The sequence below is a fragment of the Capra hircus genome, chromosome 2 (genome assembly GCF_001704415.2).
Source record: "Capra hircus breed San Clemente chromosome 2, ASM170441v1, whole genome shotgun sequence".
Taxonomy (NCBI): Eukaryota; Metazoa; Chordata; class Mammalia; order Artiodactyla; family Bovidae; genus Capra; species Capra hircus.
Window position 1 is genome coordinate 1,849,021 of NC_030809.1, and position 15,884 is coordinate 1,864,904.

Consider the following 15,884-nt stretch of genomic DNA (forward strand, 5'->3'; position numbering starts at 1 on the left):
CGGTAAAGCTTATCCCGACTCATTTCAACACTCGTTTCACCTTCCATCCTCAGCTTTGCCTTTCTTTCCATCCTCCTTCCTTCCAGCCCCTCTGACTTGCCTTCTGTGTGAGTTATGCTCCTACCTCGGGGCCTTTGCATATCCCCCTAAAGCAGAAACTCTCTGAGAATAAGACACTGGACGTCACAGAGCCGAGATTTAAGCCCGGGTCACCAGCCGGGAGACTGAACACTCCAGCCCTGAGCCAGGGCCCCTCCCTTCTCCCGCCTCTCCAGGGCCCTGAGTTCCTCAGCCGGGGCTCTTCCCCTGCGGATGCACATTCCTCACGGAGGTCTCCTTCCCCCTGAGCTGTGAGCTCCACGAAGGCTGGGCTGGGCTCCATTCTGCTCATGCAGCACCCCCTGGTACCCAGCATGCAGCACCCCCTGGTACCCAGCATGCAGCACCCCCTGGTACCCAGCATGCAGCACCCCCTGGTACCCAGCATACAGCACCCCCTGGTACCCAGCATGCAGCGCTTAGTACATAGCTACTGACTGAATGAATGCCTGCCTGTCTCTGCTGCATACGCGACCCCCAAAGCAGAGACTGCGTCTGCATCTCTGCATCCCCAGGGCTCTGCAAAGCGCCTGGCACCAGAAGTCACCAACGTGCACGTTGAAATGAAACTGACCCATCTTCCCAGCACGTTCACCAGCCGCACGACTTCGTGTGCCCCCTCTTGTGAGTAAGGCAACTACTAGCCCCCAGGCACCCACACGTGTCCAGGCTTCCATACCTCATTCATTCTATCCCCTCTTCTGAGAATGCCTTTCCTCCTTCTCCATCTGCTGCAAGCTTCTTCGAGGCCTTGGGTAAACCTTCTAGGCCGTGGGTAACCTCCGCCGTTCTCCCCTCCCGGGCAGGTTTTGGGCTCTCCCTTCTGCACCCTCACAGCACATTCCTCCCCTTGCTGTGCCCTACGGGATGGAGTGTGACTTTTTTCCTGCTAACCTGTGAGCCTTCTGCAGAGTCACATCTTATTCATTTGTACACCCCAACCCGGAGGCCAGGGGCTCCCATAGACAATGCAATGCACAGGAGATGAATAGATGAGCAATCACGCCGGCTAACCAGCCCTTCCCAGCCTCCACCGTGCCGCAGGCTTCCAAGGCATTAACATATGCAACTCACAGGAGGCGGAATGGCTGTTAACAGCCCCCTGTTACTAGAGGGGGAAAGAGAGGCCCAGAGCGGTCAGATAGCTTGTCCAAGGCTGAAAGGGAAATCTCTCAACTTCACAGGAGTGCTGGTAACCATGGGCGTTGCCACCCAAGGTGGCGTGGAGTTTGCAGAGGAGTTGGAAGGCACTGCCGCTCTTCCCGAGCCTTCTACACAGCTGTCGGCAGCTTGTCATTCTTGGGGCCGCAGGAAAGAGGACCTCTGCCCATCAGGAGTTCCCCACCCCACCCCATGAGCGGCCCTCAGGATTGAAACCGCCCCCTTGATGTTCGTTTCAAGCTAAGACACCAGTGTAGCCTCCGGCGTGGCTGGCTCCAAAATGTGCTTTTCCTGGTAGCAATAAAGCAAATCCTGAATCATACAAGAGGCAGCGCATGGCCCTGCTCTTGGGGAGATTTGGAGCCAACAGGAAGGGTTCTCAGGGAGGCCCCAGGCTGCAGGTTGCGCTCTGTCCTCGTGGGGTGCCTCTTCTGATAAAGCTCACCAGCACCTCTGTACACAGGTGCTGAGTAACCAGGCTCTGCAGCTGGGTTTTCAGACTCTCAGCTGTTTCGGGGGAATCTATCTTTCCTGTTGAATGGGGGATGGGGGGCTTCCAGGGACCAGGACATTGGGAGTAATACAAACACAGGAGCTGGGGTGGCCAAGCTGAGTCTCTGCTTCCCTAGGGAAAAAAAAAAAAAAAAAAGAGAGCCTGGGGCAAAAAGGCAAATGGGAGAAGTAAAGCAGGCGTAGCTTCACCTGGCGCCTCCTTAGACTCTCAGACAAGGAACGATCCCTTCTGTCTTCCATGGGGGCCCAGAGGTGGGCTTCTCCCAGGGGTGGGGGAGCAGGTGGCCATGCAGGGTGAGAAGCAGCCCCAGAAAGGCCGGGGCTTCAGCCGGAGCCCAGGTCCCTGCAGCATCGTGTCTCCACACCTCCTGTCTGAGCCCCCTACTTGACTGTCCCAAACTCCCATGCACAGCGTGGCTCGAAACAGCACTCACTTGCAGCCCCAGAGATCAGAATTCTGAGGCGGGGCTCACTGGGCCAAGCTCCGGGTGTCCGCAGAGCTGTGTTCCTTTCTGAAGGCACCAAGGGAGAATGTTTCCTTTCTTTTTTTCTTAAAAGAAAAAAAATGATTTTTAGAGGCTGCTCGCATTCCTTGGCTTGTGGCCCCATCTTCCATCTGCAAAGTCCACCATGGCCTGGGCTGTCTCTCTCACACTTGATCGCCCTGACCATGACCTTCCTGCCTTCCTCGTCCACTTGTAAGGACCCCTGTGATTACACGGAGCCCATGCAGGGTGCTGTTTAGTTGCTAAATCATGTCCAGCTCTTTTGTGACCCCATGGACTGTGGCCCACCTGGTTTCTCTGTCCATGGGATTTCCCAGGCAAGAATACTGGAGTGGGCTGCCATTTCTTTCTCCAAGGGAATCTTCCCAACCCAGGCATCCAACCTGTGTCTCCTGCTTTGAAGACAGATCCTTCACCGCTGAGCCACCATCTGGATCACCCAGGGTGAGCTCCCTTTCTAAGGTCAGCTGACCAGCAACTCTTGTTCCATCTGCAGCCGTAATGCCCCTCGGCCATGTGACCTAACGCACAAGCTCCAGAGATTCGGGTGTGGACGGCCTTGGGGAAACCATTACTGTAGCACCTCCCCCCCCATATCCAGTTACTATTTTGGGCGGTACCCCCCTGTGTGCCTGGCACTTTGAATAAGTCATCTTAAGTTATTTCTGCCTCTCAACAACCCCGGGAGTCGGGGGGTGGTGGTCAGGGATGCTCCACTTCTTTCCAAGGAAGAAACTCCAGGAGAGTCAAGCCACATGTGAATTTGGGGTGGGGGGAGGCTGGGGCCTTCTTTCATACAAAAAATTATTTAAAATTATGTTTCCTGACTGTGTTAGTATAAACATGGATATAAGCAAAGTGGCCAAATTCAATTTTTAATTTCTGATTTTAAAAAGAAATTGACAAGAAAGACTTCCATGGTGGTCCAGGGGTTAAGAATCTGCCTTGTGATGCAAGGGACACAGTTTCAGTCCTTGGTCCAGGAACTGAGATCCCACATGCCGAGGAGCGACTAAGCCCGCGCACGACAGCTACTGAGCCCGCACGCCGCAGTGAAGACCCCGCGCACCGCAGCGAAGGCCCCGCGCATGACAGCTACTGAGCCCACGCGCGGCAGCGAAGACCCCACGCACCGCAGCGAAGACCCCGTGCGCTGCAGCGAAGATCCCACGCTCTGCAACGAAGACCGACACAACCAAATAAACAGATAAAAGAAACTGAAACATGTCGCGGCCCCTGAGAGTGTGGCAGGCTCTCACACGACGGCCAGTGTGCCAGATGAGTCAGCAGAGCCTGAGGGCCGGCGAAGGGACCCCGCAGGGCTACGCAGCCAGCGAGAGGCGAAGCCAAGGTCGCACCCGGGGGACCTCGGACCCCAGCACACTGGCCACCCCACCAGTCACGTGGGCACTCCACTAGCATCCAAGCAAGTCTCTGCAGAGTCAGACTCAAGGCCATAGGGGCGCCAGGGGGTCTCCTTTTAGACGTTACTGCACGTGCCCAGAGAGGGGGTGCGGCAGCGCAGAGACACCCAGCAAGTCAGTGCCCAGCCAGGATGAGGGCCCTGCCTCCTGACTGTGCATCGGGGCTCTTCCCTGCCCCCTCCTCCTCTCACACGCCAACCCGCTCCTGCATCCGTGCACTCGCAGTCACACACGCACGTCCCCACACACCACGTCACCACGCACAATGTCCACATAAGCCTAGGCCACTGCAGCGCTGATCGTCTTCTCCCGGCCCGGCTGTCGGGATTCACCCCACGCGTTCATTTTACAGAGAGGAAAGCAGGCCAGGCCAGGACCACCCCGATCAAAGCCACTCGGCCGCTGACCAAGAACGCCAGTGCGGCGTCCAGCCCAGACCCCTGACCCCCAGGCCTGGCCTGCAAGCACCCGCTGTGCTGATCACAGATGGCAGGAGCCGGCCCGAGGGGCCCCCTTGCCCCTTCCCAGCCGGCAGAGGTGAAACAAGGCCATGTAATTGGAAAGTTCTGAGAGAGCCATTTCCAAGCCCTCAGCGTCCAGGCTTGGCACAGTCGCCCAGGCTTGGCACAGTCGCTGCCTCCAACTCAGGCTCAGCAAGAAAAACCAGTTCCAGGAGGCTGCCCCGAGGCTCCAGGCTGCCTTCCGCCCTGACTGTAACTCTGCAGGGGGAGGCCGGCGGCCTCAGTGCGCAGCCTGGGGGCCCTGGGCCGAGCCCGAGGGTTTGGCCTGGGTCTACAGAGTGAACTGTCAGCCCCCAGACCCCTCTGGCTTCCCCTCCACACTATTATCTCTGCTGAGCCTCAGTCCTCGCACCTGGGAGGAATAATGCCGTAGGAAGCCCTCACTTTATTGGGCTTCGCAGGTAAAGTTGGAAGGTTTGCAGCGACCCTCTGTCAGACAAGCCCGTCAGTGCCATTTTTCCAGAAGCATTTACTCACTTCCTGTCTCTTGGCCACATTGTGATAATTCTCGCAATATTTCAAACCCTCCACAAGCAGAAAGATTGACTCGCTGAAGGCTCAGAAGATGGTGAGCATTTGTTAGCGATAAAGAACCTACACTGTGTTTTTAGACATAACGCTGTGCGCACTTAATCGACTACAGTACCATGTAAACAAGTTCACATGAAATGGGAAACCAAAGATTCGGGTGGCTCACTTTATTGTGACATTTGCCTTATCGTGGTGGTCTGGAACGGAAACTGCGGAGTGTCTGGGGCCTGCCTGCGGTACCTAGCCTGCAGGGTTGCTGTTGTTCAGGATTAGACGAGGTGCTTGACACAGGGCATGGCACCTGCTGAGCATTAGAAGAAGAACGTGAAGTGGCTGACACTCAGGCTGGTTCCCGACGGGCTCACAAAGGACTAAGTCACCCTCTGAGGGCAACGCTGCAGGGGTAGACGCCAAGGCCAGGGAGGAGGCAGGGGATGGGGGGTCCCCAACCAGAGACCTTCACAGTGGCCTCTGGCACCACAGAGGGACCTCTGACCTGGCCCCCAGACCAACAGGATCGGATTCTCCACCCACTGTCCTCTGCAGGTTCCCACGGGTGGAACACGTGTCCTGCACCACAGGGCTGAAATTTCCAATTCCCCACCCATTTTACAGATGGTAAAACCAAGGCCACAGAAACAGGAGTCACTGGCCAAGATTTCATGACAATACCAGGACCCAAACCCAGAGTGCCCTGACTTTTGAAGGCACTGACTGACGAATTTGGCGATGACGAATCTCCGAATCACTCAGCTATCCTGGGGACAGTTTTCCACTTTTCTTTTCTTTCTCTTTAAGCATTATCTGACATCTAACTCAACACAATGGACTTGTCCCTCCAGCCCTGAGAACAGCTTAAAGAAAGAACGGATTGCTGAGCTCCATTCCCCACGTCACCCCAACACTGTCCTGCTCCAGGCACGATCACACACAACTGTCCTCCCTGAGTGTCCCCGCTGCCCCTGACGCCCTTCCTCCGTGACCTCCGGGAAGTTACACCCCTTCCTTCCAGAGGCAGCTCCTCCGACCCTCCCTGATGGATCTTGGCCCTATAGATACCAGCCCATCGGCCCTAACCCCTGGGCATTTAAACGACCTAAAGACTCCCTCTGGACTGTATTCATTTGCCCTGTTAATGCGATAATTGATCTGTTCTCATTTACTCATTTGTTTATTCAACAAAGGTTCCCTGAATACCAGCCAAGAGTCAGACGCTCCCTCCAGTCACCTCCTAGTGAGGGGAGGGCAGCCGCCGGGAGGAATCACTCGGGACTTTGTTACAGCTGTGAGGTGCTGGGCATCCTGAGGTATTCAGCAGGGTGCCTGTTCTAGCCTCAGGTGCGTTCCCAGTGGAGGAACCTTGCCAAGGAGGGAAGAGTCTCTCCCATCACTGCTGGCGCTCCCTGGAGGTGAGGGCTGTCGAGCTGTCTGAACCATCTTGCGTCTCCTCCTGGGTGGCCCTGGGGTTTGGCGGACAGTGATCCTGGCTCTGCCACCTCTAAGTGAAGGGTTTGGAAGGAGTCACTTCCTTGGGCCTCGGTTCCTCTTTCATGGACAGAATTGGGGGCTCCTACCTCATCGATTTACTGCTGGATATGGAGGGAGTGAGGCCAGCTGCAGGGTACGGGGTCCCTGAGCTCACCTTCCAGAGCAATGGCCTAGAGCAGCAGCCCTGGCAGACGGCTCCCTTTTATGTGGATTTGGGAGCGTCGCCTCCTCTTGTGTGGTCTCTGCGCTCTGACCTGTAGGGCAAGAGGGTTGGACCATGGTCCCTCCCGGGTTGCTGGAGGAAGCCTGCTGCCCAGAAACAGGACAAGTCATCAAGTCTCTGCCCTGAGTGGTCTGGGCTTCATCTGTCCCCTCCCTGGCCCCCACCACCAGGCTCTCAGACAGCGACAGAAAGGGGAACACAACACCCCTGAAGATGGAGAATAAAAGAAGCAGTATTCACCCATCACCAGCTAAAGGGATGTGGAGGAAAAGCATCGGGCAAAACAGCCTCGCCGTCTTGCACCATGGAGCCCCAAGGGCAGAGCTGGGCTGTCTTTAAATCATGGAACTTGGGAAACTGGGAGGCAGAACAGAGAAGAGAACCGCGCTCCCAGGAAGTGGGGGACAGAGGATGGGGCCCCCCCGGGGGACCTGGACAAGGACACCGAACGGGGCCCCCCCCACCTCCCGACTGGAACCACCGCCTCCCGACTGGAACCACCGCCTCCCGACTCAAACCACCACCTCCCTCATTGTCCCCTAGTTCTTGGTGACTATTGATGCTGGGAGTCCCACACCTTGTATTATTTTTGGAATGTTCCATGAAAGTTAACCAAAGAAAGCTTCAACTAAAACTGGAGTCAGGAGGGCCCGTAGAAGGAACTCTCATACCCCACCACTCACCATCAATCACCCGAAATAGGAAGACATCAGTTATCCCAACAGAAAACACATCAGTCACTGACTCCAGCAGGAAGAGATATGCCTTGTGCTCCTCAAAAGGTGGGCAGACTACTTTATCAATCCAGAGGGAGGAAGACTTCCTTCTCGCCCAGCAACAAGCCCATCTCATCCTCTGCTGCGCCCTTCTCTTCTGCCCTCAATCTTTCCCAGCATCAGTGTCTTTTCCAATGAGTCGGCTCTTCGCCTCAGGTGGCCAATTAGATCTTTAAATTTACTCAGTTAAATTTTGTTTTTTAACAGTTTCAATCAAGGGAATTCTTTCCTTGGTTCTTATCTTGAGCTTTCTTGCTGGAAGCCCTAGAATTCATTTGGTCTCCAGTCATTCCCATCTAGCTGGAGACTCACTCTGGCCAAGTCAACGTTCCACATGTTTTCAAGTGTTCGGAACAATTGCTACACACAGACCTTAAGGCTTCTGTACCACGGGGCCCTCTGGTTTGACTGTCTTTTCCCCACCTGTCCACCTACCATATCCCTCGTGAGTCAGCTCTGAGACACCCCCAACCCCGCAAAGCCCTGGCTCTTTGCTCCTTATTCCCATCGCACCCCAAGCACCCCTGCCATGTTTCATGGTGACTTTCTCTGATGCTGTCCTGTCCCTCTAAAGTTTCTGGAGGGTGGGGTGGATCTAAGAGGGCAAGAGGGTCTGAGGCTGAGCTTCCTATCTAAGGTGACTGACCCTCTCTGAACTTCAGCTTCCCATCTACAAAGTGGGAACAATCCAGTCTACTATAATTCTACCTGGGCTGCGTATTAGCCAAGGAAATTGACGCTGGCTCCTGCAGTCAGTTCAGGTCAGTTCAGGCGCTCAGTCGTGTCTGACTCTTTGCGACCCCGTAGACAGCAGCACGCCAGGCCTCCCTGTCCATCAACAACTCCCGGAGTTTACTCAAACTCATGGGCATTGAGTCGGTGATGCCATCCAACCATCTCCTCCTCTGTCGTCCCCTTCTCCTCCTGCCTTCAATCTTTCCCAACATCAGGGTCTTTTCAAATGAGTCAGCTCTTCGCATCAGGTGGCCAAGGTATTGGAGTTTCAGTTTCAACATCAGTCTTTCCAATGAACACCCAGGACTGATCTCCTTTAGGATGGACTGGTTGGATATCCTTGCAGTCCAAGGGACTCTCAAGAGTCTTCTCCAACACCACAGTTCAAAAGTAGCAATTCTTCGGCACTCAGCTTTCTTTATAGTCCAACTCTCACATCCATACATGATCACTGGAAAAACCATAGCCTTCACTAGATGGAGTTTTGTTGACAAAGTAATCTCTCTGCTTTTTGATATGCTGTCTAGGTTGGTCATAACTTTCCTTCCAAGGAAGGAAATTAATTTCATGACTGCAGTCACCATCTGCAGTGATTTTGGAGCCCAAGAAAATGAAGTCTGTCACTGTTTCCATTGTTTCCCCATCTATTTGCCATGAAGTGATGGGACCAGATGCCATGATCTTAGTTTTCTGAATGTTGAGCTGTAAGCCAACTTTTTCAACTCTCCTCTTTCACTTTCATCAAGAGACTCTCTAGTTCTTCTTCACGTTCTGCCATAAGGGTGGTGTCATCTGCATATCTGAGGTGATTGATATTTCTCCCAGCAATCTTGATTCCAGCTTGTGCTTCTTCCAGCCCAGCATTTCTCATGATGTACTCTGCATAGAAGTTAAATAAGCAGGGTGACAATATACAGCCTTGACGTACTCCTTTTCCTATTTGGAACCAGTCTTTTGTTCTATGTCCAGTTCTAACTGTTGCTTCCTGACCTGCATACAGATTTCTCAAAAGGCAGCTCCTACAGTCAGCAAGCCCTGAAATCTCAGTAGCTTAACCCAATGCTTTTGAACTTTGGTGTTAGAGAAGACTCTTGAGATTCCCTTGGACTGCAAGGAGTCCAACCAATCCATCCTAAAGGAGACCAGTCCTGGGTGTTCATTGGAAGAACTGAAGTTGAAGCTGAAACTTCAATACTTTGGCCACCTGATAAGAAGAGCTTACTCACTGGAAAAGACCCTGATGCTGGGAGGGATTGAAGGCAGGAGGAGAAGGGGACGACAGAGGAGGAGATGGTTGGATGGCATCACCAACTCAATGGACATGGGTTTGGATAAACTCTGGGAGTTGGTGATGGACAGGGAGGCCTGGCATGCTGCAGTTCATGAGGTCACAAAGAGTCAGACATGACTGAGGGACTGAACTGAACTGAACTGAACCCAGTACCAGCTTATGGTCACAATCTGGTCCTAGATGGACATGTGGCCTCTGAGGTCACCTTGCCACAGAGAGTGAAGGGAGGAGGGAGAGAGAAGGGAGGAGGGAGAGAGAAGGGAGGAGGGAGAGAGAAGGGAGGAGGGAGAGTGACGGAAGGATGGAGAGTGATGGGAGGAGGGGGTGAAGGGAGGAGGGAGAGGGAAGGGAGGAGGGAGAGGGAAGGGAGGAGGGAGAGGAAAGGGAGGAGGGAGAGAGAAGGGAGGAGGGAGAAAGAAGGGAGGAGGGAGAGTGATGGGAGGAGGGAGAGTGAAGGGAAGAGGGAGGAGGGAGAGTGAAGGGAGGACGAAGAGTGACAGGAGGAGAGGGAGGGAAGGGGCGAGGGAGAGAAAAGGGAGGAGGGCGAGTGAAGGGAAAAGGGAGAGTGAGGGAGGAGGGAGAGAGAAGGGAGGAAGGAGAGTGACAGGAGGACGGAGAGTGACGGGAGGAGGGGGAGTGAAGGGAGGAGGGGGAGTAAAGGAGGAGGGGGAGAAAAGGGAGGAGGGAGAGTGAAGGGAAGAGGGAGAGAGAAGGGAGGAGGGAGAGTGAGGGAGGAGGGAGAGTGACGGGAGGAGGGAGAGAGAAGGGAGGACTGCGAGTGATGGGAGGAGGGTGGGTGACAGGAGGACGGACAGTGATGGGAGGAGGGGGGGTGAAGGGAGGAGGGGAAGTGAAGGAGGAGGGAGAGAAAAGGGAGGAGGGAGAGGGAAGGGAGGAGGCCGCCCACGGCTTCTTCACTGCTTCAACCCGGAAGCCACTCAGGTCACGCCCGCTTGCTCTTTCTAGGCCATAACTCCATCCAATGCCCCTGCCACTACAGAGGGGGCTGGGAAATGTAGTTTTCCTGGGTGCCCAGGAAAGGGAAACTGAACCAGGACTTAGGCTATGGTGGACACATGGCCTTGTCTCCATGTATGGATGAGAACTAAATGACAGAGAATGTGGGGCTCCTGGCGCAGAGGTTGGCACACAGCAGGTGCTCCAAGAAGCGGCTGCTCATCCTCCAGTGGCGTCTCACCCTCAGGCCAGCCCAGCATCTGGCCCCCAGCAGAGGTCAGGTGGGTGTTTTGCCCAGCACCCCACCCTGGACCCTGCCCCCAGGCTCCCCTGGCCGCTCTCCCCGCAGCCTCCCCTCCCGCCTCCGCCCGCAGCTTGCCTGGGGCTGCTGTCTCCCGCTTCTGCACCTGGACCACTGTCTCTTTTCAGAGCATTGATTTGCAATTGGCCAGAGCAGCTCTAATGGGCCAGTGAGGCCCCTGGCTGTGCTGAGTTAGCTCCATTTAGAGGCTCGGGGCTGTGGAACGCAAACCTGTTCTGCCTCTCTGGGGCCAACACCACCTCCCTAGCCCCTGAGAGACCTAAGAGTCAGGTCCAGACTCGGGGCTGCCGCAGCTGCTTTCCTAACCAGCGCTGGACTCGCTCTCTCCCACACGTCCTTCTGCCGGCTTAGGGGAGCAGCCGGGAGCCGTGGTCAGGCTCATCAGGTTCTCCCACCCACTGGGGGTGGGCAGGAGAGGGTCTCTGCTTCTCCCCTTCCTGATGGTCTCTTGACAAGTACACAAGATTCAGGGCCTAAAGAGAGGGTGATCCTTGACACACTGCAAAGCAACTCATCCAATCACCATGACTACTTATATAAAAGCAGGTTTTATTGGCCCCAGTTTCCAAGTGAAGAAATTGAGCTCAGAGGTCACCAAGCACTGTTTTCGAAACTTATCTGGGCAGAAAACCTTTTTTCCTGCATGGAGTAAATGCAAAAACCTTTAAAACATGCCCCCTGGGCTGGCCTATTTCTTACCCTAGAAGCCGATTTGGCACACCCATTCAAAAGCTTAGCAAGCACTTCCCCTAGCTCAGGGGTTCTTAACCAGAACTCAAGAGTCTGGGGCTTCCAGAATTTGCATGTGAAGTATTACGTGCAGTTGGACTTTTCCAGGAGGGTCTATAACTTACAGTACGTCTCCAGAGGGCTCTGGGACCCAGGAGGACTCAAGAACCGCTGCCCTGGTGTGGGTCCCTGTAGAGAAGGCCCAGTTTTGATCTGGGGTTTTACAAAACTGAGCAGAACAGCAGAGATGCGGGGGAAAGCACCAGGAGCAGGAGAGATGGCCCGTGCGACAGCAGGGACGAGGGGACAGCAAGCAGATGAGCTTGGCTGGAGCAGAACGCGTGCTTGAGAACACTGACAAATGAGGTCGGGGCATTGAAAGGGCCTCGGAGAACAGGCTGAGGCACTTCGATTTGATAGGGGAGGCCGCGGGGAGCCGTAGGACATCTTGGGGCCCGCAGTGGCAGCTCAGAACATGGCTTGTGGAAGAGGAAGGCAAGAGCAGAGGGGAGAGACGAGCTACCCCGATGGGGCTCCGAGGACGGCCAGCTCCAAGGAGCGTGCCACCCCCGGAAGGGCACGTGGGGCTGGCAACAGCCTGGAGCATTGCCGGAGGAGACTTGAGCAACGACACGAGGGGACACAGCCTGGTTTCAGATCTAAGGGGACCTGGTTTGCCATTTCCTAGCTGTATGGCTTTGGGCAAAGAACTTAACCTTTCTGAGTTTCTTTCTGGTGGTGAGACAGTGAACATTCATTTTAATGAGAAACTACCTCTGAAGTATTTAGCCCGGGCCAAGCCCCACCACCAGCCCTTGACAGCAACGGGTTCCAGCACGATCCATCAAGGCTTTCTGTATACACTGGCCAGCCCTGCAGAGCGCCTGCTCCAGGTGCCCTTCCCAGGCAGCCTATTGTTTCCTGACAACAACCCCAGAGGGATGACCTCATGCCTGTTTGACAGATGAGAAAACAAAGTCACAGAGATTTTCAGAATCAGCAGTGATGAGCTGTGGTGTTGGAGAAGACTCTTGAGAGTCCCTTGGACAGCAAGGAGATCCAACCAGTCCATCCTAAAGGAGATCAGTCCTGGGTGTTCATTGGAAGGACTAATGCTGAAGCTGAAACTCCAATATTTTGGCCACCTGATGCATAGAACTGACTCATTGGAAAAGACCCTGATGCTGGGGAAGACTGAAGGCAGGAGGAGAAGGGGATGACAAAGGATGAGACGGTTGGATGGCATCACCGACTCAATGGACATGAGTTTGAGTAAAGTCCGGGAGTTGTTGATGGACAGGGAGGCCTGGCGTGCTGCAGTCCATGGGGTCGCAAAGAGTCGGACCCAACTGAATGACTGAACTGAACTGATATTAAGGTTGTTGTATAGTAAGTGATGTATATTAAGGTAGTTGTCAAGGGATCAGGGACAAAGGTGTTACCTCTCAGACTCAGGGCAGGAGAAGACCCATGCTCCTGATGGTATTCAAAGTCATACAGTTGATTGGTTTTGGGGATTATGGGCATGTTTATAGAGCTTCACATAGGGATCTGGTTAACAGCATGCAGACAGGGTTTCTCCAGAACGGCGTTGGTGTAAAAGTGACTCGACCTTGGCTGAGAAACTAAGCCTGTTTCCTTATCCATGGAACGGGTCTTGCCTCCCCTGTAGGGCTCTGTGAAGACTAAAGGAGACAGTGCCTGCCGCCCCAGCAGAGTACAGAGCCTGACACAGAGCGAGTATCCAGGAAATATCAGCTATGGTTGTAATTATTATCATTATTACTCTCACTCTTGGCTCTGAGCTCTCTGGGAAAACTCTGCCTCCCTGTAGGCAGGCAGAGGGTTATGCCCCATAGTCAAACCTCACGATGTTCCCTTCGCTTCAATTCTTTCCACCCCAGGAGGAAAAATCAGGATGCGATCTGCCATTTCAAACAGCACAGCACCCATGAATCGTTTCACATTCAATTTCCCCATCAAATTCACAGGCACGTATCACATACCATTGTTCTATTTCCTAATGATCTGTGCAGCGGAAATTGTAAGCAGGGCCTTTCTTCATGCCCTTGGCATTCCCAGCTCTTTGAAATCCTCTTTCCAGGCCAGACCCCCTTTTTTGATGGCTATAACACGCCTTGTCCTCTCCAAAATCCTGGCCTTACTCGCCCCTCGTCCCCGCTCACCCCAGAGTGTCAGGCACTGTGGTGATGAACCCCCTTGGAGGGCAGTGTTGGTCCTACCTGGGTTCCCGTGGAGGTGAACTTTGGCAGCTGGTACCAGAGTGGGCTGGGTGGATGCCAGGTCCAGGGTCAGAGAGGAGACCATTCGAGTCCCACCTGTGTAGCACTCACAAACTGTGGGCCTTGGGTGAGTGTTCAGAACTGTCCCGCCACCTTCAAATACTGAATGCTCTTCATACAAATGGCAATTTACCCTTGACTTGCTCTTCTGCCCCTAGACCCAGTCCAATGCCCTATGTTTCAGGCCCAGCTGGATAGACAGCTAGGACTTAGTCTCCCCATTGGGTGAGATCCATTTGTGGATGACCCTTCTGGATTCAATAAGTCCATGTTCTCATTCAGGTGAATCTGTGTGCATACGTGTGCAGTCATATACAGGCATCTACACGTGTGTGTTTATGTGTGCATACGTGTGCATTCATATACAGGCATATACGTGTGTGTGTGCACGCATGGGTGTGTGCATGCATGTGCATTCGTACGTGTGCATATATAGATGCACGTGTGTTCATGTGTATATGTGTGTGTGTGCACGCATGGGTGTGTGCATACGTGGGCATTCATACACAGGCATCTACACGTGTGTGTTTATGTGTGCACGTGTGTGCATACATGTGCATTCATATACAGGCATCTACATGTGTGTATATGTGTGCACGCATGGGTGTGTGCGTGCATGCGCATTCGTACGTGTGCATATATAGATGCACATGTGTTCATGTGTATATGTGCGTGTATGTGTGTGTGTGTGTAAAAGGCCACACAATTCCCCAATTTCTTCTCTCACATCTCCACCCCCTCTCTGCACACACAAACTTTACCTCCCAAAGTGCCCACGCCCAGCTCCTCCCAACCTTGGGCCCTCCACTCAGACCCTCACCCACCTGGGATCAACTTCCACCTTGGAACACACAGACTGTCAGACTGAGGGGACCAGAGGAGGCGCTGGCAGAGGGGAATGCAAAGCTAATCACTGGAAGATGGGTCTGTTTATTTGCATGGCACGCATTTGTCTCTGACTGTTTTATCCACCCCCTGAGCCAGCCGAAGAGTTCTCAATTTATCCTGCCCGCGCAGAAAGACCAGATTGGCGGCGTGTACGCACAGCCACAGAAGCCCGATATAGACTTCCAATTATCTTTTAATTTTGCTCCTGTCTTCATTTGTTCATTTCACTTTTTCCAAATGGACTGGAGGGAAAAAAAAAAAAAGCTGTAATTTATGGAGTTTGAAGTCTGCTGGCAGGAGCGCCGTGTTCACCTGACGGATGGGATTAGACTTCAGGTTAGTGCCTGAAGCTCACTCCCCACCACCCTTGGGGGAGCCAGCTGCCTCTGAGAGGCCCCAGAGCCCCTGCTCTCCCACTTCTGGTTCCGAGTCCCTGTAGTAACTATATCCTCTCATTTTCTATATTTTCCACCCTCTGTCATCTGGGCCCTCTGAGCTGACTATGAGCTCCCAAGTCTTAGCTAGTTCCTAGCAATGGCAAACGACTCACCCAGGAGCACCCTTATCATACGCAAATGAGCCCAAAGGCTTCCTCCAACCACCTCCTTCTGGGCTTTCACAGGGCTCCAATATTCCCCTGCCCTAATCACTCCAGGAGAAGGCCGAGCGCCAGAGAATTGACGCTTTTGAACTGTGTTGTTGGAGAAGACTCTTGAGAGTCCCTTGGACAGCAAGGAGACCCAACCAGTCCATCCTAAAGGAGATCAGTCCTGAATCTTCATTGGAAGGACTGATGCTGAAGCTGAAGCTCCAATACTTCGGCCACCTGATGCGAAGAACTGACTCATTGGAAAAGACCCTGATGCTCGGAAAGATTGAAGGCGGGAGAAGGGGGTGACAGAGGATGAGATGGTTGGATGGCATCATTGACTCAATGAACATGAGTTTGAGTAAACTCTGGGGATTGGCGATGGACAGGGAGGCCTGGCGTGCTGCAGTCCATGGGGTCTCAAAGATTCGGACCTGACTGAGCGACTGAACCGAGCCGCTGCAGGACCGGGGAGGTGACAAACTAACGTAGCCTCAGGAGCCCTGCACTTCGAAGCCTGTTTCCCCTGTCTCCCCCAACCCTTCTCATGAAAAACATCATAAATCTCGGTTCCCTCTTTCCCCTCCCCTCTCTGCCTCTGGTGACCCTGGTGCTTCCTCACATGGCCCTGAACGGCACTTGGATGGGCTCCTCTAGAGAACCGTGAACAAGCAGCTATCTTTCCAGTAGCAGCATCTCCCGACCTGCTGACCTCGCCATGTTACTGTTCAGCCACTAAGTCGTGTCCAACTCTCTGCGACCCCGTGGACTGCAGCACCCCAGGCTTCCCTGTCCTTTACCATCTCCTGGAGTTTGTTCAAACTCATG